This window comes from Taudactylus pleione, unplaced genomic scaffold, assembly GCF_031769625.1.
Source record: "Taudactylus pleione unplaced genomic scaffold, aTauple2 ptg000792l, whole genome shotgun sequence".
Classification (NCBI taxonomy): domain Eukaryota; kingdom Metazoa; phylum Chordata; class Amphibia; order Anura; family Myobatrachidae; genus Taudactylus; species Taudactylus pleione.
The window spans coordinates 6266836-6290746 of NW_028285194.1; positions in this window are offsets into that span (position 1 = coordinate 6266836).

Here is a 23911-nt window from a genome sequence, read left to right on the forward strand (position 1 = left end):
GTGCAGTTCGCAACAATCGGCTGATTGCGTGCGTAATCGCAGTTGCTATCCATGATGAATCAGGCCCAATGTGTGTATTTTTTTTTCCCTGAGGCAGACAATATGTCTTGACTTTCTCTGCATTTTGCAAAGACTGGAAAAGGGGCATGGTCACGTGTCATGGGGAGTGGTCACACGTCACAGGGCATTGCCTCGCGTTACACCTGTCTAAGTGTGCCGGCCAAGTACAGATGTGTCCGCATACATCTATGCTGCGTGCACTACAAGTCGTGTTACACATAACGTGTGAGCACTGCGCTATTTGCTATTTTTATGTGACTTTTTTCCTTCTAATGCATCTTATTTGCAAAGCGATACATGGCGCACCTAAAAGGGTGTTTTACGCGCAAAGCAGGCTAGATGTATGTGGACACATCTGTAGAGCGTAAGTATTTGGAGCTGCTTGGCCAGGCCTCCAGGAGGCTGGACTGACCCATAGGGCCATCCGTCCTTCTAGCATTTGCCAGAATTCGCAGTACTGCTCATATACTAAGCTTCAGGCCTGTGACTGCCTTCACATTTGGCTAAATTGTGCCCACTGTGTCTCATTTAAATATCCCATGCCCATAGGTAATATCATTATGCATAGAAAATATCCCAAAATATCCACTGCAATCTTCCCAGCAACAAACAGAACTCATCATTACAGAAGTTGCTATTCTGGCATGGCAAACCTTGCACCATGGTGGAAAACCCAAATACAAATAGTTCAGACTTCAGAAACTGTCACTCCCTGTGAGTTATCACAAACTATTATTAAGAGAAACATGATAACAAAATCCAATTCTCTGTTTTATAAATGTGCCTTTTCAGCATGAATATCTCCTTTGCTGTCCTGTGGAGTTACATTTGAATTAGGGGTGTGCACCGGCCACTTTTCGTGTTTTGGTTTTGGATCTGGATCTTTCTTCGTGTTTTGGATCTGGATTGGTTTTGCCAAAACCACCCTTCCGTGTTTTGGGTTCTGGGTTTTGTGTTTTGGATCTGGATTTTTACTTAAAAAATAAAAAAAAACGCTAAAATCACATAAAATGGGCCTATTTTTGTTCCTACGCTATTAATAACCCCAATAACATTAATTTCCACTCTATTCTGAACACCTCATACCTCACAATATTGTTTTTAGGCCAAAAGGTTGCACCGAGGTAGCTGGATGACTATGCTAAGCGACACAAGTGGGCGGCACAAACACGTGGCCCATCTAGGAGTGGCACTGCAGTGGCAGACAGGAAGCCAATCAGTGTTATGGTGTCCATTTGCATGTAGCACGAACCCGGGAGATCCGTGCTACATGCATCTGTGTGATTGGCACAGAGCAATGACAGGTCCGTGAGACCCGTCTGTGCTGCTGTGGTAAAAAAAAAAAAAACCTGTGTAAAAAAAGAAAAAAATGGCGTGCACCCCCCCAAAAAAGAGCAACCAGCCCCGGGCATTAGTAACCCAGTGCTGGGTGTGCTTAAATACAGGGGACAAACGACGTAGGGGTCCCCTGTACTTAAGCACAACCAGCACCGGGCTAGTCAGAACCAGCGCTGGTTGCCAAAATACGGGGGACAAACGACGTAGGGGTCCCCCGTATTCTGCGCAACCAGCTCTGGGCTCTGATCCGGTCCTGGTTCTGGAAATACAGGGGAAAAAAATTAGTAGGGTTCCCCTGTATGTTCCAGAACCAGCACTGGACTTTTTCTAGCGGGGGGCTGATGCCACAGCCAGGGGAGCCCTTTCACCGGGCCCCCCAGCCGCAGCATCAGCCCTGACCGCTAGTCAGCCCAGGCCGGGGATCCCTGGAGAGCTGGGGACCCCCCCAATTTCCAGAACCAGGACCGGATCAGAGCCCAGAGCTGGTTGCGCAGAATACGGGGGACCCCTACGTCGTTTGTCCCCCGTATTTTGGCAACCAGCACTGGTTCTGACTAGCCCGGTGCTGGTTGTGCTTAAGTACAGGGGACCCCTACATCATTTGTCACCTGTATTTAAGCACACCCAGCACTGGGTCACTAATGCCCGGGGCTGGTTGCTCTTTCTTGGGGGGGGGGGGCACGCCATTTTTTTCTTTTTTTACGCAGGTTTTTTTTTTTTTTTTTACCACAGCAGCACAGATGGGTCTCACGGACCCGTCAGTGCTCTGTGTCAATGACACAGATGCAAGTAGCACGGATCTCCTGGTCCGTGCGTGCATCTGTGTCATTGAAATACACAGGCAGCACAGACGGGTCTCACTGACCCATCTGTGCTCTGTGTCACTGTCAGTCACACAGATGCATGTAGCACCATAATGCTGATTGGCTGAGAGCCGTGACAGACGGCTCTGTCAGCCAATCAGCACTTTGCCCATTAAAGGCAAAGGCATTTTTTTTTAAATGGCCGCTCGAGGCAAAACCTCGAGATCCGACAGCAGATCACGAGGTTTTGCCTCGGGAGAGGGATCCGGGGCAGACAGGGAGATCCGAGCTTGGGCTCGGATCGCCCCGGATCCCCGAAGTTCGGGTGTGTTCGGTTCTCAGGGAACCGAACCCGCTCAACCCTAATTTGAATACAGTAAAACATGTTGATTGGATTACTTCCCACACCAATCCAGTTTTATAAATATCTTGTATGTGTCGTGTGACTTAGTAGTACTGGTAATATGCTTCTTTAAGTGTAATTAGTCTGTGATTACAGTAATCAGCCCCACAAATCTCTTAAGAAAAAAAAAACTGCAGAAGTTTCATAAAACACAAACCATCAAAGGCATTTCAGAACGTTGTTACAAAAACATCAAGAGAACTATTTAAGGGGGTATAGGACTTTTTGTTTGTGTTCGCATTTCTATTATCCTTTTTTATACATTGTCATCTTACTGGGAACTACAGTAATCATCGCCAGCATGAACATTTCAGAAGATTGAATAGGAAGCCTATCCGCTCTAAATCAATTCCTAAGTCAAGTATATACAGTATGTACAACTTGTTTATTATACATTAAGATACTATAGGGTAAATTTACTAAGAATCGTGTTGGTCCTGATTTGCATTCTCGGGTGATAATATTACTTTTTTGCAAATTGGGAATTTACTATCATTAAAGTCGGGTGATTTGTTCATCTTTTGCGGTTAAAATCGGGTGATTTAATGCCACAAATTCGGCCGTTTTTACCATTAGAAATTAATTCACCATCGGCTCAAAACGGAAGTACTTTTCTTTCATTTCAAGGACGGAATTGCAAAGCCACTCACAGCAGATGTTATGCGTATGTGCAGAACGGGTCCTGCGTGATCACACACAGCCCCTGGTAAGCCTCTGCCTGATTGTCGTCGTCCCCCATTTTCCGGGAGTGGCAAGGCCAAGATCTGGTGCAGTTTCCTGGCCTCGCAAGCCGGCCAGCTTGCATTTAGCTTAGGCTTACCCAGTATGCCTGGAGACAGGGATACTGCACTTATGAAAAAAGAAGTGTATAAGGCTGCGCTTATCACTGATCTCTTGATGGCACCTTAGGAGAACAGGGATCCACCTTCCCTGAAACTGATATAGCAAAAATATGGGGTCTCCGAGCGCTCACACTCTGACCATTTAGGCTTATTTTTAATAACATTAATGCCACAGTTGTGTTTATAAATAGGCAATTGATTTATTAAAAATAGATGTATCTATGAAGAAGATACATTAAAATATTAAATCTCATACATACTAAAAATTAGATACATAGGGTCTCATTTATCAATGAGTTTTATCACTGACAAAGAGTGATAAAACATGTTGTATATGATAAATGGTACTCAAGTCAATCAACTCCCAAATGTCATTTTTCAAACAGATGACAGTTGGGAGCTGATTGGCTGGAGCACCATTATCATATGCAATAAGTTTTATCACTCTTTGTGAGTTATAAAACTTGTTGATAAATGAGGTCCATAGATACTTGAGGTGTGCCTTCAATAACAGGCATATGTGAAATGCGTCGATTACGGAACACATTGCTTAGAATGCTGACCATTGATCTCACAGAAACATTCCAAGTCTGCCGCCAGAAAATTTAATGACTTTTTGCCAAGCATGCGCCAGAAAAGGATCGAACACAGACACAGGGGCCTATGTATCAAAGCTTGATGAGAGATAAAACTGTGAGATATAAATCACCAACCAATCAACTTCTAATTTACATTTTATAGGCTGTGTTTGCAAAATGACAGTTAGGATCTGATTGGTTAATACTTTTTCTCTCACAATTGTTTCTCTCATTAAGCTTTGATACATAGGCATCACAGTCTGCAATCAAGAGGGGTGAGTCTAACCTTACTATAAGCAACTCCACCTTTTATCTATTAAGGCTGCATGCAGATCTATTCCGGTTGATATGGAAAATAGTGCCGAAAAGGCTCAACACCTTAAGGGACATATACTTAAGAGGCACAGTATTAAGACCAAATTAGTTATGCATGAGGACTGCCCCGTAATATACATCCAGTGAACTGCAGACCGATAAGAGATTAGACTGTTATCTAGTGGAGCAGAGTAATTTGCTGTCAAGCGTATCACCCTGACCCACATCCTACCACTTACCTGCACCTTATGGACATTGGTACATGTTAAATGTTGTTTTGTGAATGTAATGTTATATGAATACTTGTATTAGTATGTATGAGATTTAATATTTTAATATATCTTCTTCATCGATACATCTATTATTAATAAATCAATTGCATATTTATAAACACCATTGTGTCATTAAATTTATTAAAAATAAGTCTAAATGGTCAGAAAGTGAGCACTGGGAGACCCCATATTATTCCTATACTGCACTTATGGCCTGATTCAGAGATGGATGCTAAAGCATTTGTAAGTGCAACTGCAATCTCAACAGCGGTAGTGCAACTGCTATCTCAAGTTGAGATAGCAGTTGCACTACCGCTGTTGAGCTTGCAGTTGTACTACCGCTGTTGAGATTCTCAACAGCGGTAGTGCAACTGCTATCTCAACAGTGGTAGTGCAACTGCTATCTCAACAGCGGTAGTGCAACTGCTATCTTAGCAGCGGTTAGTGCAATTGCTATCTCAACAGCGGTTAGTGCAACTGCTAATTTAGCAGTGGTTAGTGCAACTGCTATCTCAACAGCGGTAGTGCAATTGCTATCTCAACAGCGGTAGTGCAAATGCTATCTTAGCAGTGGTTAGTGCAACTGCTATCTCAACAGCGGTAGTACAACTGCTATCTCAACAGTGGTAGTGCAACTGCAATCTTAGCAACGGTTAGTGCAACTGCTATCTCAACAGCGGTTAGTGCAACTGCTAATTTAGCAGCGGTTAGTGCAATTGCTATCTCAACAGGTGATAAGGAAATATGCAAATGCTAATCTCAGTTTTCCCCTTGTGCATGAGGAGTACAAATTCTCCAATGTCCACTTTCAGGCTCTGTTGACTGTGCAACTGCGACAGTGATTGCAAACACTCCACCATCCGCACACCATTGGCACATTAGCCTAGACGTTACTCAGGCTATTCATCTCAAGTACTTCCAAACATGGCCTCTGAGGCCGCGGATGTGGATTGGGAAAGCAGCTGCAATCAAAGACACGCCTGTGACACCCCCATAACACACCCATAAAACTGCCTTTTTTGCAAACACTTTAGCTCACCTCACAGTCTTCGCCCTGAAACGCCCATGAACCACAGGTACCATCATAGCGATGTGGTATACAATTGCCTACGCCATCACACACCTCGGTTAGCGCATGCACAGTAGGGGTGTCCTAGACTTTATGCGCATACGCATTGGCAGAAAATCGCTAAAATGCAGAAACATGGACACTACGTCTGTCTCTGAAACAGGCCCTTACAGTACAGTGCCACATGCTTTACCTAGTGTACATGAGAACATTGTGTTACAGCCCAGCCAGGCAATCAGAAGAGGAGATGTGACTATAGTATGTACATACAGTACATCAATGCGCTTGGTTTCAGAGCATGCACAGTTTTAAACATTTTTATTCCAGGGTCATTTTCAAATGAAAGTATCTAAATAAATATATTAATAATACCTTAATTCTTTTCACTGAGTGTAAAAATGTCCTTACAGCAGTTAACAAGTTTGGCAAGAAACTTGTTTTGTATCTTAAAGTTTACATTGACTATGAACTGTTACATACTGCCTTAAAAGTACATTTGTATAGTTAGCACAAAGAATCCATTTGGTTATACAGTACATGTACGTCGCAGGGTGATTAATCAGAAACCAGCACTGTGCTGCTAAGTGTTAGTTTCTGTGGCTTTTGCTACAAGCTAGAACAAAGCAATGTTTAAGCTTTAATGCTGCCTCTGTATATCTGTGTAAAAGACCTGATTCATTACAGCATGAAAAGGGCTCACTATTGGTTAGCTTGGTAATGTCAGTCCTGTGTCACAGTAAATGCACAAGGCTGTACTGTGAGTCAGATGCGTTACATGTAAGGTGGGACATTTAAGTAAGCGTACAGCTTCAATGCGTCTTTCTCATGTCTTCATGTTCCTTGCTATGCTCTTTGATTAGACCACAGTACCGTTTGCATGTTAAACTTGAATAATGCACTACAATTTCTGATCCTCGTGTTTATATGTTATTTAAAAGATACCATTTATAAAAAATCACCCTCAGAAAATTTGGAATGAAGTGTAACGTGTGTGTGTGTCATAATGTGCTTGGTTTACACGCAGTTGTTTGCTATAAGGGATCCAAATATACAGTACAATGCATTTCAGCACTTCAGTAAAGTTAGTCCTTGTCATCTATACTGAAAAGGATATTTCTGCTGTCAGTGTGTTTGAAATTGCTGGAATTTATGATGCTATTTTATCAGGTGAACGTTTAGAAATGCCAGTGAGAATTTTTATGTTACCGTAGTTTATATATTCCAGGTATTTCTTCAATTGATACATTTATGAGTATTCTTGTCTAACAAAGGGGGCAATTCAATTCAGCACGAATAGTCCCAGGAGGGAGCTCTCGGAGCTATTCAATTCACAGCGCTGTTTGGTCGGACTTAAGTATTTCTTCTCACATGCCCCTGAGGGTGCAAGGAGGAATCTGACTAAAGTGCCGGCTGCGTGGCTGTTTTCCTGTTTTCCGCGCAGCCAGCATTGTAGTCCGAGAATACCGATTATCTCTACTAAACGCCCAGGTTAAGTCACAAAAACGGCATTCTCCGACTTAACCTCTTGCCGACTAAGCAAACAGCGCAGTGAATGGAATAGCTCCAGGAGCTCCCCCCCGACACTATTCAGCATCGCGCTGAAATGAATTGCCCCCAAAGTGAGGATCATGCATCTCTCAATTTAGCCCCGCCACCTCCCTACGGACCTACGATTCACGGTATTATCTCCCTATCCTGCCCACTGCACTAGGAAGTGGAGGAGATGCGGGAGATCCACCCACTCTGCCAGGGGTCTCCTGCACTTTTTTACATTGGAAGAAATATGTCCATGTTTCTGATATACTCCCCCGTCACTTGATCAAGACAATTATGCCCCAATTCAGTGTGGCTAGGTCCCCAATCCAGTAGGCTTTCTCAATTTGTCCAAGAGAAGTAAGGATTACATGGGACTTTTAGTGGGAAATGGTAGATGGAAGGACAGAAGAAAGAGAGAAATGAGAAGAATGAAAATGCTATTAAGGGGTCTATTTACTAAGCAGTGTTTGGAGACAGAGTCAAAAGTGATAAGGTGCCAGCCAATCAGCTCCTAACTGCCGTCTCACATGCTGTGTTTGAAAAATGACAGTTGGGAGCTGATTGGTTTGAGCATCATTATCATACACAATAAGGGGTCTATTTACTAAGCAGTGTTAGGCGTTGGGAGCTGATTGGCTGGCACCTTATCACTTTTCAATCTGTCTCCTAACACTGCTTAGTAAATAGACCCCTCAATGTTTGTTGGTTCTAGCTGTAATAAAAGTGAGTACTGTGGTTTTACCACAGCAAGTGGTTCAACTAAAAGTGACTATGACAAAGATCAAACAATAAAGCCATAAATGGCATAGCAGTTTATCATTCTAATTGTTCTATACAACCATAATAACCATAGACATCAATGGTTTTTAAACTTTCTTGAATCACAGCGCCATAGAAGAGTGTTAGCATTTTTACATGGCACCCCTAGGCCAATAGTTCCTTATTGAGAAATTCAGCAAAAATTATTACATTTACCTGTCATCCTTAAGTTCCATTATGTGGTGGTTAGTTTGTCTACAGATTTTATGATTGCCAGCCACTAGCACTGGTTTTGCCTATCACATTGGCCAATAATTTAATTTGGTCCTGGACCACCAACACATGGCACCGCTGCAAGTGTCCCCCACCACCTAGTGTGGGACCCACTGATATAAATAAATCACAGACATAGATTTTATTATTAACATGGTGACCAAGAAAAGCACAAAGCAGTAGTCAGCTCTAGCCTAAGTTCACTTTACCATTTAGGGGGTGTCCACTCCCAACGCACTGTTGAGCAGAAATGACCACCCCTTCCCTTGTCTTAGTACCGCGGGTGAAGTAAAACCACAGCCACATCAAAATGCGGGCTAGTGCTTCCAACTATTTCTTGTGCCATCAATAACTGCTGACTGCCATGTTTTACCATATGCTGAGCCTCAACTGTTAGGAAGAAACACAAACAGAAATAAACAGCACATAACAATGCAATAAATACCAGAAATTGGTGGTGGGAGGGTGGACATTGAAGCATTAGAAAGATATAGAAGGAAAAAGAGACAGGAGGAATGACAGAATGAAGCAGAGGAACAAAGGAAAAGAAGGTACAGGACCTGATTCAGAGATGGACGCAGTGTCGTTGAAACCCCTACAGCGCATGCGTACCACTGAGTGTACTAAGAAACCGCTGTTGTGAATAGAGATGCTTGTAATAGAATGGTGGCGGACAGCCATGGGCATTCCTGGGAGGTGTCTGGGAGGCAGCCTGAAGTGAATGTCTCCCAGTATCAAGTACGGGTTAGTAATCGCGGCGTGTCAAGGGCATGTCAGTAGTCACGGCTGCGAACTCAAATGTAGAGCTGCAGCTAAAGAGACCATGATTAGAGAAAGTTCAGAAGGGGACACTGCACCAGCCATAGGGTGTCATAACTGTTGACGGTCATCATGATGGTACGCCGATGGGGAGGTTTTTGAGTTCAGAGGCAGATTCCCACTGTCCACAGACATTGAAATTGGGAGTTTCAGGACTTGTAATCTCCACCGCTAATAATTACACAAGGGGAAGGCTGAGAGGGAAACAGTCAGGAAGCCGATGGACGGAATCCCGACCGCCGGCTTCCCGACTGTAAAATCCCGGCAAGGGTTAAATGACAGCTGTCAAAATCCCGACGCCTGTCATTTTCCCTATGCCGGGAGCCCGACACCCAGCTTGCCAATAGAAGGTAAGCCGGGCGACGGGAGCGGATAGCCGTGGGGGGGAGGGTTAGGATTAGGGTTCTGGGGGGGGCTTAGGGTTAGGCACTCCCCCGTGAGGTTAGGTTTAGGCTAGGGGAAGGAGGGTTTAGGGTTAGGAACCCCCGGGGGGAGGTTGGGGTTAGGCACCCCCTCGGGGGACTTAGGTTTAGGCGGCGGGGAAGGGGGGGTAAGGGTTAGGCACTTAGGGGGAGGTTAGGGTTAGGTACCCCTAAGGGGAGGGTTAGGGGGTAGAATAGGTTAGTAAGTCCTTCCTTAGGACGATCAGGATTTCCTCCTCTGTCGGCCTGTCGCATGCGACCGGTGGTAAATCATACTGAACCCGGCTGAGACTAGCATTTACACATTATTGCAGCAGCAAATCCTAAAGAAGTCGCAAAATAAGAAACTATGATTCACCACATAGACAGTAAGGCAGAGTGTGTATTTCCTGACAGCTTGAAGAATGACCTAACACACTTCCTTCTACAACCTTGTAAGCCTCAACCATAACAGACTCCACCCCCTACAACCCTATTGGCTAATGCAACAGCTATAACCTGCCCAAGAAACTAAACATTAACCCCAACACTGTAAAACTAAGGCTGGGCATACACGTCCAGATAAAATGCCTGTCAGACCGACAGACATTTTATCTGGCAGCCTGCCAGCCGCAGATGTCCGCGGCATACACTGTGAGATTTCTCAAAATGTATTAGCCCGACATCTGCGCTCCGCCCCCAGGGGAGGAGACATTTCCCTGTTCCTTCCATGGGAAGGAACACAGGACAATTTTATCTGTCGGCCGCGGCAGGGCATACACTGCCCGATGCGGCCGTCAATTTACTCCATAAATATTGTATAGGACAGGCATGCTTGACAACCTGGCATGCACGACCGAGCAATATTTAACCCTCGGTCACCCGCACACACGCTACAATTATCGGGGCGATCTGCGGATATCGGGCAGATCTCACTTGATAGAGATATAATTCCTAAATGATTCCATTACCATTGAATACTAGACTGTAAGGCAATGGTTCCCAAACTGTCCGCCACGGCACCCTGGGGTGCCTTGGGACATTTGCAGGGGTGCCTCAGGTTGTTGGTCCAGCACCAAATCAAATTCTTTATGGTCAATGTAATGTAATTATGTGGACAAACAGAAGCACAAACCTGTCCTCCACCACATAACTGAGCCTGAAGATGACAGGTCAGCACAATTTACTTCACTTTACTACTTCACTACTTTTTTTTCTGAACTTCTCAATAACAAACTTTTGGCTTAGGGGTGCTGTGAAAACAATGCCGATGCACTCGGGTGCCGTTATTCAAAAAAGTTTGGGAACCTCTGCTGTAAGGTGCAAGACTCACATTATAACTACTGAATGTAATGTTACAAGCTTTCAAAATAGATTAAGAAATGAATTGTGAGAACTGTAACAATTGCAAGAACTGGACAATATGCACCACTTCTTATCTCTCCCTCAATTATCTTAGGTCACCCTCATGCTTTCCCCTTCTCATTCCCAGATCTTGTTCCGTGCCTTCAAACTAAGAGTTCTCTCATTGATCCTTAAAATGGAACTCTTCTAATCCAGCATGCCTCTTCCTACCTCTGCTTTCCCTCCCTGCTGCATGAGCCACCTTCCATTACCCTGTGACCAACCTCTTCCTTCATTTCTTATCCCTTCCTTGTACATCTTATCCTTCTACACTCCCAGCTCTTTTAATATATCTCTCACACCAACCACATCACCAGTTGCTAATCCAGACTTCATTCCCATCAGGACTACAAGTATTAAATGGTCTCAACCATTTCTGTAACCACAATATATTTATTTTATATTTTACACAGCCCACTGCTGTCAACTCATTTAGTTTTAAACATCTTTTCCCTCCATATCTTCCTAATTGCCTTGTGCCTAGGCACTGGGGGGAAGGTTAGGGTTAGGCACCCCTAAGGAGGGTTAGGGTTATGGGGGAAGTTAGGTTAGTCAATACTTACCTTAGGGACGATCGGGATTTTCAGCCATGTCGGCCAGCCGCTATCGGGATTTGAACCGCCGGACGCAATTCTGTTTACCTTGGTCCCTTATAAAATCAATCTACATTCTGCGGAAAACATCCAGTGACTCAGACATTGTCAGAATTGGTGTTTGTGAGGTCATTTGCTCCTGGAATTCAACTGTGGACTCAGTTGTCTGTACTGTCTCCTGTGCAGGCTCATCTGGATCAATAATGGTCAGGATGATGCATCAATCATCAACCACTACTGGAGTTGGTACAGTTGAATTTGCGCAAAAAGGTCCTGAAAATAAAAATTGATGTTTAAGTATTTATGCATGCTAATTACAGTATATAATGTACACATTTTATTTGCAACATTCTATGGGCCTCATTTATCGACGAGTTTTATCATTCACAACGAGTGATAAAACTCGTTTTGTATGATAACGGTGCTCCAGTCAATCAGCTCCTTACTGTCATCTGTTGAATAATTACAGTTGGGAGCTGATTGGCTTGAGTACCATTTATCAAAACAGATTTAGGAGGAGATTTAATAAAGCTTGGAGAGAGATAAAATTGGAGATAAATAACACCAACCAATCAGCTCCTAACTGTCATTTTTCAAAACACACCCTGTAAAGTGACAGTTAGGAGCTGATTGGTATGTGCTATTTATCTCCAATTTTATCTCTCACACGACATATTTTCACAGTGCAGTAAGAGCGTGGGGGCAGCCTAGCATCTCTGGGAGTGCTGGGTAAGACCCCAGGGTATTGAAAATGGGGGAGTACCGCAAGACAATGCCCCTTCTCATGGCCCTTCCCGCACTCCCTGTTTTGGATGTGAAAATATTGTGAGGTTTGCATCACTACTGTTTGGTCAAGAGCCATCATAAGAACACTGCAAAAATTGGTGAGTTTGTTGATGTCCTTTGTTTTTTATTAAAAAAAATATGCTCAATAAAAAAAACTTAAAACACAATATTTTTATTTCATTTACTGTACTGACACTATCTTACCATGTTCCATTATCTACAGGGGACACTGCTGGAATTAGTTATTTTTCTAAACACTATTTTATGCTTGCATGTGTTTATATATGTTTATACTATATATGTAGAGCAGGGAAGGCCGGACTTTTGGACGCAGTGATCTACTTATAAAGCTAAAAACCTTATACACAATGCCCACAGTAGTGCCCTTTATACAAATAATGCCTGCAGTAGTAGTTCTCCTTATGTAATGCCCACTGTAGTAGTGCCCCTTATGCAGTGCCCCCAGTAGTGCCCCTTATACAGTGCTCCCAGTAGTGCCCCTTATGCAGTGCCCCAGTAATAGTACCCCAGTAGTAGTGCCCATTATACAGTGCCCCCAATAGTAGTGTCACATAAAGACACAGACACACACACAACACACTATACTTACCTGAATTCCCACTCCTGTGCCTGCTGCCGTCCTACTGCTCCTCGCACTCAGCACTATGGGGAAGACGTCATGATGTCTCTTCCTTCACCCACTGTGGAAGACGAAGCTCAGAAGTAAGCTCCAGCCTCCAGCTACCACTGCAGGGCAGGAGCAGCTGGGCGCCCTCTGGTGACAAAATCTCAGGGGGTGCCCAGCAAATGGAGTAGGCACGGGCGGCACCTCCCTGTGGCTGCTGCTGGTTGCTCCCAGATGTCCACCACGATCGACCGGTTCGACCGCGATCGATGCTTTGGCCACATTTGGTAATAACAGCCCACTCAGCCCACTCAGTGCTAAATATTGCTGCCTATTGCAGACACTGAATGCCTGAGACCCTGTGAGGGAGTTTGTATTAGGGCCGTAGCTAGGGTAGTACGGCCGGTGCCATCGCACAGGGCACCACAGGTCAGGGGGCGCTGTTTGGGCCTGTCAAATTTCTGTTTATCATCATTCTCACTTGTAGCTTCCTCTTATTTCATCCTCAGCATCTCCTGGCCTCCCCTATCTCTTCCCTGGCCTTTCCTCATGAGGCTATTCCCCTTTTTTGGGTGCATTATGTCCATTTGAAAAATGAGGGTGGCGCCAATGCTCTTTCTGGCACAGGGCACCAAAAAGTCTAGTTATGGCTCTGGTTTGTATAAAAGGGGGAATGGACAAATTGTGGGACCTGAAAAGGGGCCAAGCAGGAAAAGGGTCAAGCATCATAAAAGCGGTTAGTCTAAACCATACCTCTCAAAATTCCTCAAGACCAATTGGTACTTTTACACACACATAAGGCATGTGCAGCTGAAAAGGGGGACGACCTCGCTACAAGGGGCGTGACCTTGAGGGAAATGCTGTACCCGTGGTTCATACCCTCCCCCAATTTATGTCTGCACCAGGGCTGGTTGTCAAAAAAGGTTGACCAGTTTTGGGCTGGATGCCATTATTGCAAGGGGACCCCACGCTGTGTGTCTCCCTGCTCTAACATCAGCCCCTCAGCTGGTTCAGACTGGTGCTGGTTAATGGAAAATAGGTGGAACAACCACACTGTTTCCCCCCCCCTATTTTCCAATACCAGACCAGGTTCAGAGGTCCAGGGCTGGTTATTGATTTGGGGAGGACCCCACTCAGTTTATTATTTTTTTTTAATAACTTTTTCTGCTACCAGCAGCATCTAAACTTGCAGATTTGGAGAAGTTTGTTGATTATATATTATATTTTCTACTAGGTTTTTAATTGTAGGCTATTAGTTCTTGATTACTGAAAACACTCTATAGGGTTATATAGTTTATTAAACTGCCATCCTGTCTGCCACAGCAGAGCCACTATGTTTCATTGATGTGCTATATTCTTTTAAACTGCCATGTGTTTGGGCCGCTGCTCTGTTGCTTAGTTTAGCCAGCTCATTGCAGCCTTTGGCCAATATTGGTGAAAACAATAATATGAGCTGTGAGGTGATCAAAAGTGACTGGAAATTAATGTAATGGAAGTTTGATAATACGGTGGGAACAAAAAACTTTCCAAATTTACATGATTTTAGCATTTTTTTTATAAATTATAAAGAACTCCAAAACCAAAACATTTAAGGGTGGTTTTACGAAAACACGATGATTTAGAGCTAAAACCTAAACTCGGGGGTCTGCGCACATCGGGGGTCTGCGCACATCGGGGGTCTGCGCACATCGGGGGTCTGCCCACATCGGGGGTCTGCGCACATCTCCAATTTAAACTTGCCATAAACTCAGCTGCATAGCAAAAGTAAACATCGAGCTCTCTCAAGCTATACGAACTATATATTTGTGTATATCTAGAAAAACATTTCAGTGTTGCATCATGCTGTACAGTATGTAATTATTAGTGATTCTTTAATTGCATTTATTTAGTCTAACTTTATGTAAAATGTCAAGCTTACATTAACTTACAATACTATATAAATAATTTAGATATGTGCTGACAATGGAATTGTGAATACAAGTAACTGACAATGGTAAGAATGTATATACTATTGAGGAATCTAGGCTGGAAAACACTGAGCTTTGAACAAGGACACATGGAGTCCACGGTCATAGCTCTTGTTGAATAACAATATGGATACAACATAATACTTATTTACCTTTATTTGTTGCTGTATATTATTATAAATGTATATAGTGCCATACATTCCATGCATAGCGTTCGCACGCTAGATGCAGATGCAAATTTTAGCAAGGCAAGCCATCGCACAGCAAGGCATTAGCACGCCCAATTTGTCTTAGCGTGCGATCGTATTGAGTATGCAGACGCCCACCAGCCTGTCTTAAGACGCCCACTTGCGCACATCATCTCCAGGAAGTGTATGCAACCATCGGTACATCGAGTACCATCGTCAGCGAATGCAGCACTTGTGGCTGACCATACCCTACCGCAAGCACTGCGAGTGCTTCAGTGTGAAATACAACCAGGTGACGTGTACTATGACTTTGCCTCTTAATTATGCACGCCTCTTAAACGGCATTAAGATGCACAGGCACGCCTGAGTTCGCACCTCCACTCCCCCGTTTCTAGTGGCCAGCCCCTGTCACCATCCACAAACAGCTTCTCCTGTCACAGTATACAGCCAGCTAATTGTTTTACTGGAGCTTCAAAGAGGCCAGAAGACTGCTGCCTGGGGATCTTGTCTCCCAGTCTTTGAAGCCTAAATTTGGCCCGAGAAGGTGATAAAGTCTCCCAGCAGAATCTTGAAAATAAGTTTTGGAGGGAACAATGCCCCATTCCAGAAATGCCGGCACCTGGAGTGTGGTCACCTACCCAAGTGGTCTCAGACACAGACAACTTCCCACTATCCATTAGCGCACAGCAAATGTACTTAGCTTTATTGGTTAAGTGACGCATGGTGGACTTAGGGCCTGATTCAGACTCGCGAGCGAGCGCTGAGCGCTCATAAGTGGGTCGATGTTGCCCAAGTGCACATGCTCACGACAGAGGCGGCTCCGTTGTGTGCTTGCGCGAGACCCGAATAACGACGGCCAAGCCATCGTTATGGGTCTCGCACCAAAGGGGGCGTGCTGTCGATGGTGATTGACAGCACACCCCCTTTGGTGGGCGTGCCTGCCCAGACGGAGGCGTTCCCATGGGAACGCCTACCATCTGGGGCCGGCCCCACTGACATCACTAGTGATGTCAGTGGGAGTGCTTTTGGCTCTGATAGAGCCAAAAGCACTCCAGGGCTTGCGGCAGATGAGACCCTACCACAAGGGTCTCGACACAAGCCCGATGGTCGCGATGGTCATCATTTTGGCCGCTCGCTATAGCTGTGGGTGGTCACCCACAGCTATGCGAGCGGCCAGGAGACCGCTCCAAAAAGTAAGAGGGACGGCCCTGAATAAGAGCGAGCGCTCTGTCAGAGCGTCCGGCTCTGAATCAGGGCCTTAACCTCTGTGGTGTGTGATAAAACTGGATAAAAAGAGGGCCTGCAAGTCCTAAAGATGCTAGCATCTTGTTGTATCCTGTGATTACCATAGTACTGAAGCACCAAATACTGCTCCACTCTCCAGATGCTGTGGATTGAGCCCAGAATCTCCAAACTGAAACTCTTTGCCAGCTGCAGACTGGTCCATACTACATGGCAAATGGGAAATAGCCAATACTGACCAGGAAGTGTTGCAGCAGCATGACCACACATGTCAAAAGGCAGATGGTAACAGTGGTAGGAGCCTGTGCAGATTAAGCTGTTCGAGGTGCCAGTGTAAAAGCCTGGTAGGAGCAGCAATTTACCCACTACACAGTCAAAGAAGTCTCTAACAGGCAGTTACTGACGATGAGAGGGAATCCCTAGGAATGGTGAAGTAAGTGCACTTAGGTTACTGAGAGACAAGTAACCAACCTCTATTCTATCAGAGTCAACAATCTGTGATTACCTGGTCACATGGATGAATCTCAGAGATATAGTATGCTCAGCATTATCTTAATACAAATTGTGCTTATTTTGCTACCAAATCAGCATTGGCACCAATATGTGTGACTGTTCATATTGGCAGCTGTTGCTAAAGGTCTTGCAACCCGTATGGTCAGTAAGTGCACCAGACTTGACTACTTTGACTATTTTCTCTGGATATTCCTCTGGCTGGGGAACCATGGAGGAGCGGCGTAGCACATACACTGATACCTGGTGTTGCATGATCAAGTAGATAGATTCAAAGGTACCCAAGTTCGAAATTCAGTTGAATCACATTCTTTGCAAGTGTATGTCTCTTTTATGTGAGTATTTTTTATTAAAAGTTGTGTATTATAATAATGTACCCAGTACACAAAATAAATTTCGATATTAAGAGTAACCTCAGAGTTTCTTGATATATTTATTTATTACCAGTTATTTATATAGTGCACACATATTCTGCGCAGCGCTTTACAGAGAATATTTGCCCATACACATCAGTCCTATATTCCCTATTACATGCACACACAAATACACACACTAGAGTTAATTATGTTGGGAACCAATTAACCTACCAGTATATTTTTGGAGTGTGAGAGGAAACCGGAGCAAACCCACTCATGTACAGGGAGAATATACAAATTCCACACAGTTCGGGTCATAGTGGGAATTGCACCCACAACCTCTGTGTTGCAGTATATATTGTACAAATAGTATTAAGTTTCTAAGAGCTTTCAAGAATTTAAAAATCTTTTAAAAAAAAAACTTTATGTATTGCTCTATTACAAAACCAAATAAATTCAACATCACCCCCCAAAAAATCAATTGTAATCAATTCACATAATGAAGGCTTTATGAAATGGAATAAAGCATGGTCATAACTAGGGGTGTGCGGCTGTCCGATGCCACCTTCCAGGGCACAGGGAAGAGGGTGCGGGCCAGTGGCACCTGTGTTCAGCTTGTGGGATGCCTGGAATGGGTATTCTGAAGCCTTGCCAGCTGTCCAGTGCAGTTAGGATGCACCTGGCACCCAGCTTCCTGCTCCCAACTCCCTCTTCTGTGACGTCACATGTCCTGGGAGCGGAGGGGCAGCGAGAGCCAGCACAGGGCACAGATGCACACCGCTACAGCAAAGGAATTAATAAACATGTGTAACATTTATATACATGGCAAACACTGAGTTAAAAATAAATAAATGGCATATTTGACCTATAAAGGATGAGAGAACTGACATTCTAATTAAGATTTGTGCTAGCAAATGTGAAACCAATCATGTTACCAAGCATTTTTTGTTATTTGCTAATGTACTTTATTGCATTTCATAGTGATATTGTCTTGTGTTTCATAATAAATCCTCCCGAGATGCTGAAATATAGGCACAGGAGGGAGATGCAGAGTTAATAACAAAATGGGCATTCATACATCACACAAAATAAAGGATAGCACATGCAACAAGGATAGTTCCACATGTATACATGTGCACATGTCAAGATGCATTGGCAGCATATACACAAATTTTATGAATATTATTTGCTCCTACACTTTAGCACATGCAAAAGATATGGCACTTAGCAGGCGTTCTGCAGGTCTGCAAAAACCGCATTTGCAGGTCCCCACCAGGGGCAGAACTATGGGAGACAATGGAGGTGCCTGCCGCCGGGTGCCAGCACTGAAGGGGCACCTCCTCCATTACCCACAATATATTCACCCCGCTTAAGGCTATTTTATATTAGTGTTTTTGTGCTTGTGTAATAGATAGATAGATAGATAGATAGATAGATAGATAGATAGATAGATAGATAGATAGATAAAAGATAGATAAATTTTTAGGGGGGGCACCAAAATATAACTTGCCACCGGGCATCTGGGATGAACTTATGCCACTGGTGCCCACACTGTACTCAGCCTACTGTACATTAGAATCCCATCCCTCCCTCATTAAACAAATCCAGCAGAAGGGAGTCGTGTCAGTTGCATTAAGGTCTGCACTAGTGCAAATACATTATGTGCATTAGCTTTCCTGCCCCAGCTGCTGGATCATCTCATTTCATATAATTGAATGCGAATGTTTTGCATCAATATCCCCTAAATGTACAATGCCGTATAATATGTTAGTCCTTCATAAACAAAGGATAGAAATATCCTATACCATGTACTTCAAGGTCCTTGAACACTGTGATGCTCAAATATAACAAATAAAAACAGCTGAAAAATAAATTCCTAGAGATTCTGCAGCATATAACACAGGATGGCATATAAATCATATATCTCATCTCTGGGGACACTCACATATAATTACATGCCTTCTGATTGTACAAGACCTGAAAATGATTGTCAACTATTTAATATTTATTCTGACACAGCGTCCTAAAGTCAGCACTATAATTGAATGGGGAAATCTTATTTATGTAGCACATAAAATAACATGGATCCACAATTAAAATAACTTATTGAATACTTTAGCACAAGATCTAATTTTTTTTCCTCTGAAACAAACTGTACATTCCATAAAATATAGTCTATGAAGGTGCAAAAATAAGGAGAACACACCAAATACTAATTTTAAAATGTCTACAGTTGACAAAAATAATGTGTAATTAGAAACAGAATATGCCTGATGAAAAAAAGAAATGCAGTTATTCAAAATGTGAAATCCAATTTTCATTAAAGAGACATCTGAAGCCAATTCAGAGCATTTATATTTATGATGTAAACAGCTTAGAGTAGTGGGTTATCATGCTAGCTCTTTCTGCAAAATGATTGCTAAAAATGTATGTTATTATTGTGCAATCAATGGTTTCCTGTAACAAGTTAGGATAGAAAAAATGCTACAATACTGATTTTGAGCCAGTAAAAAATGCAACTCGCGTAACATTACTGTATAAAATTGTTACACAGTTTGAATTAGGAATTGGAGTTATAAATATGTAAACATGTTCTTTCTAGTGATTGGTGGCAGGACGGTGTAGTTAAAACATTGTAAAGGTCAATCGATTAAGTTTATGAAGCATGATGCTCTGTAGATATACGGTGTTACAAGACTTAGATGTTGACAGTTCTGTTGTAAATCCTCTGCTTTATTAACACAACAACATTCTTGCAAATTGTATAAAATGCAAAGGTCTATGAACATAGTTCTACTAATAGCTGTTTACCCTTCTAAGTGACCTGCCATTGCGAGGAGTGTCCATGTTTTATTTATTAAATATATGAATAATTTTGCTCTATGCATTTAGTAAAAGAACATGTTTAAAAAAAAAAAAAGAGTCTCTGCCTGAGAGTGTTTGGGAAATATAGAGTTCCCAGTATGTTACTTGCTAGTCTCCACAAGCTTCAGACTGATATACGCTCCCCTGGGCTGGCTGCCTCCATACAGCACAGCTTTGCTGCAAGAATCTGGCTCAGGAGAGAGCACAGCACAGTCTGAATCTCAACTTGGAACTGTCATTGACCATTATGTCTATGGTTTGCAGTTTGCACATTCTAGCGAACAAGAAGCATCTGGTATGCAATATGGAGTCAATATATAACAATGTATTTTAAATTACATAAATTACATAGTCCACAAACCCAACACTTGAATAAAAGACAACCAAAGAATTCATGAATATCTTTAATAGGGATACAGTTCAGTATCCCGATAAAGGGGATGACGGCACTTAGAATACCGGCACCGGAATCCCAGCACCTGTCAGAATCCTGGCACTGGCATCCCAACCGCCGAAGGTAATTAGTGGGGTTGAGGGAAGGGTTAGGGTTATGAGTTATGGTTAGGCATTATGGGGAGGGTTAGGGCTAGGCACTAGGGGCGAGGGCTAGGTATAGGGTGCGGGGGGGAGTTTTGGTTTAGGCACTAGGGTGAGGTTATTTTCAGGCACCAGGGAGGGAGGGTTAGGGTAGCGAGAGGGTTAGGATACCTACCGACAGGTGTCGGTATTCTAACCCTGTCGTGATGCTGGCCAGGGCCACCTTCAGATATCGTGGGGCCCGGGACAGGCCAAATAGGCAGGGCCCCCCCCCTTTCCCCGAGTAATCTCCTTCCCTCCCCCCTCCGTACAACAAGGGGCTCGTCCACCCACTACTTTTTCCCTGATAAATTTACTTTCACTGACAGGCTCGGCCGGGGGTCCACTTCTATCAGCGCGTAGCGACCTGCGCCCAATACTATATCATCTCCTTACCTCTCCAACCGCCTGCCGCTGCTGTGGTGTTTATGGCTGCCTATGGGAGGCAGGCAGAGAGGATGCTCCAGGCTGCTCGATTGTGTTATTGGCTAGCAGCACAGAGCAGGCTGGGAGCATCCACTCTGCCTGCCTCCCACAGCCAGCCATATACATAGCAGCAGCGATGGGCGTTTAGAGAGATAATGAGAGGATATACTGTAGGTGTGGGCGCGGGCGGCCGTGGACCCCCGGCCGAGCCTGTTCGTGAAAGTAAGTTTAGCAGGGTAGAAGTAGTGGACAGGCGGTAGGAGGAGCGGGCGGGCCCCCAGAGTGGTCGGGCCTGGGAACTCCAGGCCCGGCAGTCCCCCCATAATGGCGGCCCTGATGCCAGCATCAGGATTTTGACCGCCGTTTTCCCGAGCGCCGGCATCCCGTACCCAAACCCTTTAATATATATTTATGTGAGTATTATACTGATAGGAATAGTTTGAAGGAGGAAATGTGTGTTTGTAGTTCCTCGGGCACAGAATGCAAGACGCAATGCACACAGAGAAAACATTTGAGAAAATATATACAGATTGGGTTATGAAACACTTGGGGGTCACCCTAAGTCGGGCGCATCTGAAGCAACAGACACATCTTCTGATTTAGACCTAACTGCGCAAGTGTCTGAATGTGAAAATATAGCGTGCACATGTGCCTCATGATGCGTCCGATGCAGCAAGTAGTTGGGGCTGTTTTGGATCTTGTGCGAACAGAGACTAACGTCAAGTAGGCATTTCTGGGTGGTAACTGGGTGGCCTGTAGTAAGATGCACAGACCGGCTGAGCCTGACAGGTGTGTCACGGGAGTGTTGTGGGCATGTATCGTGACTTCCATGCTTGACTAAGCTGTTTGGATATAGTTGGGTCACCTGATCTCTTGCACTCAGTATGGGACAGGTGCAAGTCTAAATACTAATAATGATGGCTGAAGCATGGACTCAAAAAACAGTGGGCGGTGCCACTAGGACACATGATAGCACGCTAATACGCACATAGACTGACAGACAGCTTTAATAGAATTTATTATTAGGTACAGTAGGATGTCACGACAGACGCAACTTAGTCCATAGGCTGTTGAATCCGACTCATTCAGGCTCTTGGTGGGCAAAATAACGCTCACTTACTTTATACAGCTTTATTCTTTCATAGATATCCACTTATATATTTTTATGTAATGGAAAGGGTTAGGTACAGGATTTCAGTGCACGGTCGGTCAGTATCCTTACTCTCCCCCTCTCCCTACCTCTAACCCGAACCCTCCCTCCCCGCTGCCTAAACCTAACCCTCCCCCCACATAGTGCCTAAACGTAACCTCCCCCCAAGTGCCTAACTCTCCCCCCTTATTGCCTAACCCTCCCCCCAGTGTCTAACCCTAACCCTCCCCCTAGTGCCTAACCCCTAACCCTCCCACTAACCACAGCACCTACCGGCGGATGCTGGCACTGGGATTCTGGTATCGGCATTCGAAGCACAGGCATCCCGACTGTCGGGATTATAACTACATCCCAATGGTAGCAATGCTGTGGTTAATTTATATTTCAGTCCGAAAATCAAAACCAACATAATAAAAAAACTAACATCATTTATCATTAATCCTTAAACAAATCCCCTGTATATTCATGAGTATCTGACCAAGCTAACATTTCAATATTGAAGTCATCTTGAAATTTCAACATACTGTATATTTAAAGGGCTTTGGCACTTTTCATCCTCCTGACATTTGCTTAACATCGATAGGGTGATAAGCCGTATAATCAGAATGCAGGTTTCAGCAATACAGAGCAGAACACACGAAGCCAGCACTGCAATTTCCTATTTTGTATCCATGAGTGCTAATACTTAAAATTGACTAAAAATGGAGTGCTTGTAATACCTACTTAAAGATAGGTCTTACTAAAAATGAAAAAGCAAATCAATAATTCGTGTACTGCATGAGAACACTTGAAACATACCATTTGGTTTAGCTGCACGTGTAGTCCCATTTTCAATAATGTTGTATAAAAGATTCAAATGAGCTTAAAGCTTCTATATCATGCATTTGTACATAGGAAAAATTGCTGGTTGAGTCCAGGCAAACCCTAGTGTGGTAGAGTTTTCAAGAGAAGTCTCAGGGGTAAATTTACTAAAGTGAAAGTTTTTAGAAGTGGAGATGTTGCCCATAGCAACCAATCAGATCCTAGCTATTATCTTCTAGAAGGTGCTAGATAAATGTTTACTTAGAATCTGATAGGTTGCTATGGGCAACATCTCCACTTCTAAAAGCTCTCTCTTTAGTAAATATGGACCTCATTCAGAGTCGGTCGTACGCATACGATGTTTTTCTTTCTGCGCCTACGCACGGCTAGCAGTGTGCATGTGTATACGAGCTCTACCGATCACAAATACTGTCGGTCGTAGGGCTTCCGACACGGAAGTGGGTTGCTAAAGTTGATTGACAGGAAAAGCCGTTTGTGGGAGTATACGGGGTGGTGGTCTGGAAACGGAGGCGTTCTTCAGCGTTTCCAGGCGTTTTAGGGGAGTGCATAAATTACCTGCTTCGTACGACCAAGAATTGCGGATGCATGAAAACGTCACTCTACGAACAGGCTGATCGTCCAGGCTAAGGTAGGCAAGAAGTGTCCGTAAGCCACAACAGTACAATCGTTAATCTGATGTTCCCTGTGATGTTTCGATTTTGAACCACACAAACCAAGCAGCAGCTAAGATTGCTGCATTGTAGCTATTAACACTGCTAATTATCTTGTAACTCATTTCACTTGCGTGTGCATTAGTGAATTCGTAACCAAAATGTTTCTTTGTGCTTTTTAAACAGTTTTTTGCTCAAACAGTTTTTAAAACATCTAGCATTGTGTTTTGCGTAGCAGCCTTTTCAGATACCACACTGTTTAAACCTTGTATACATTGATATA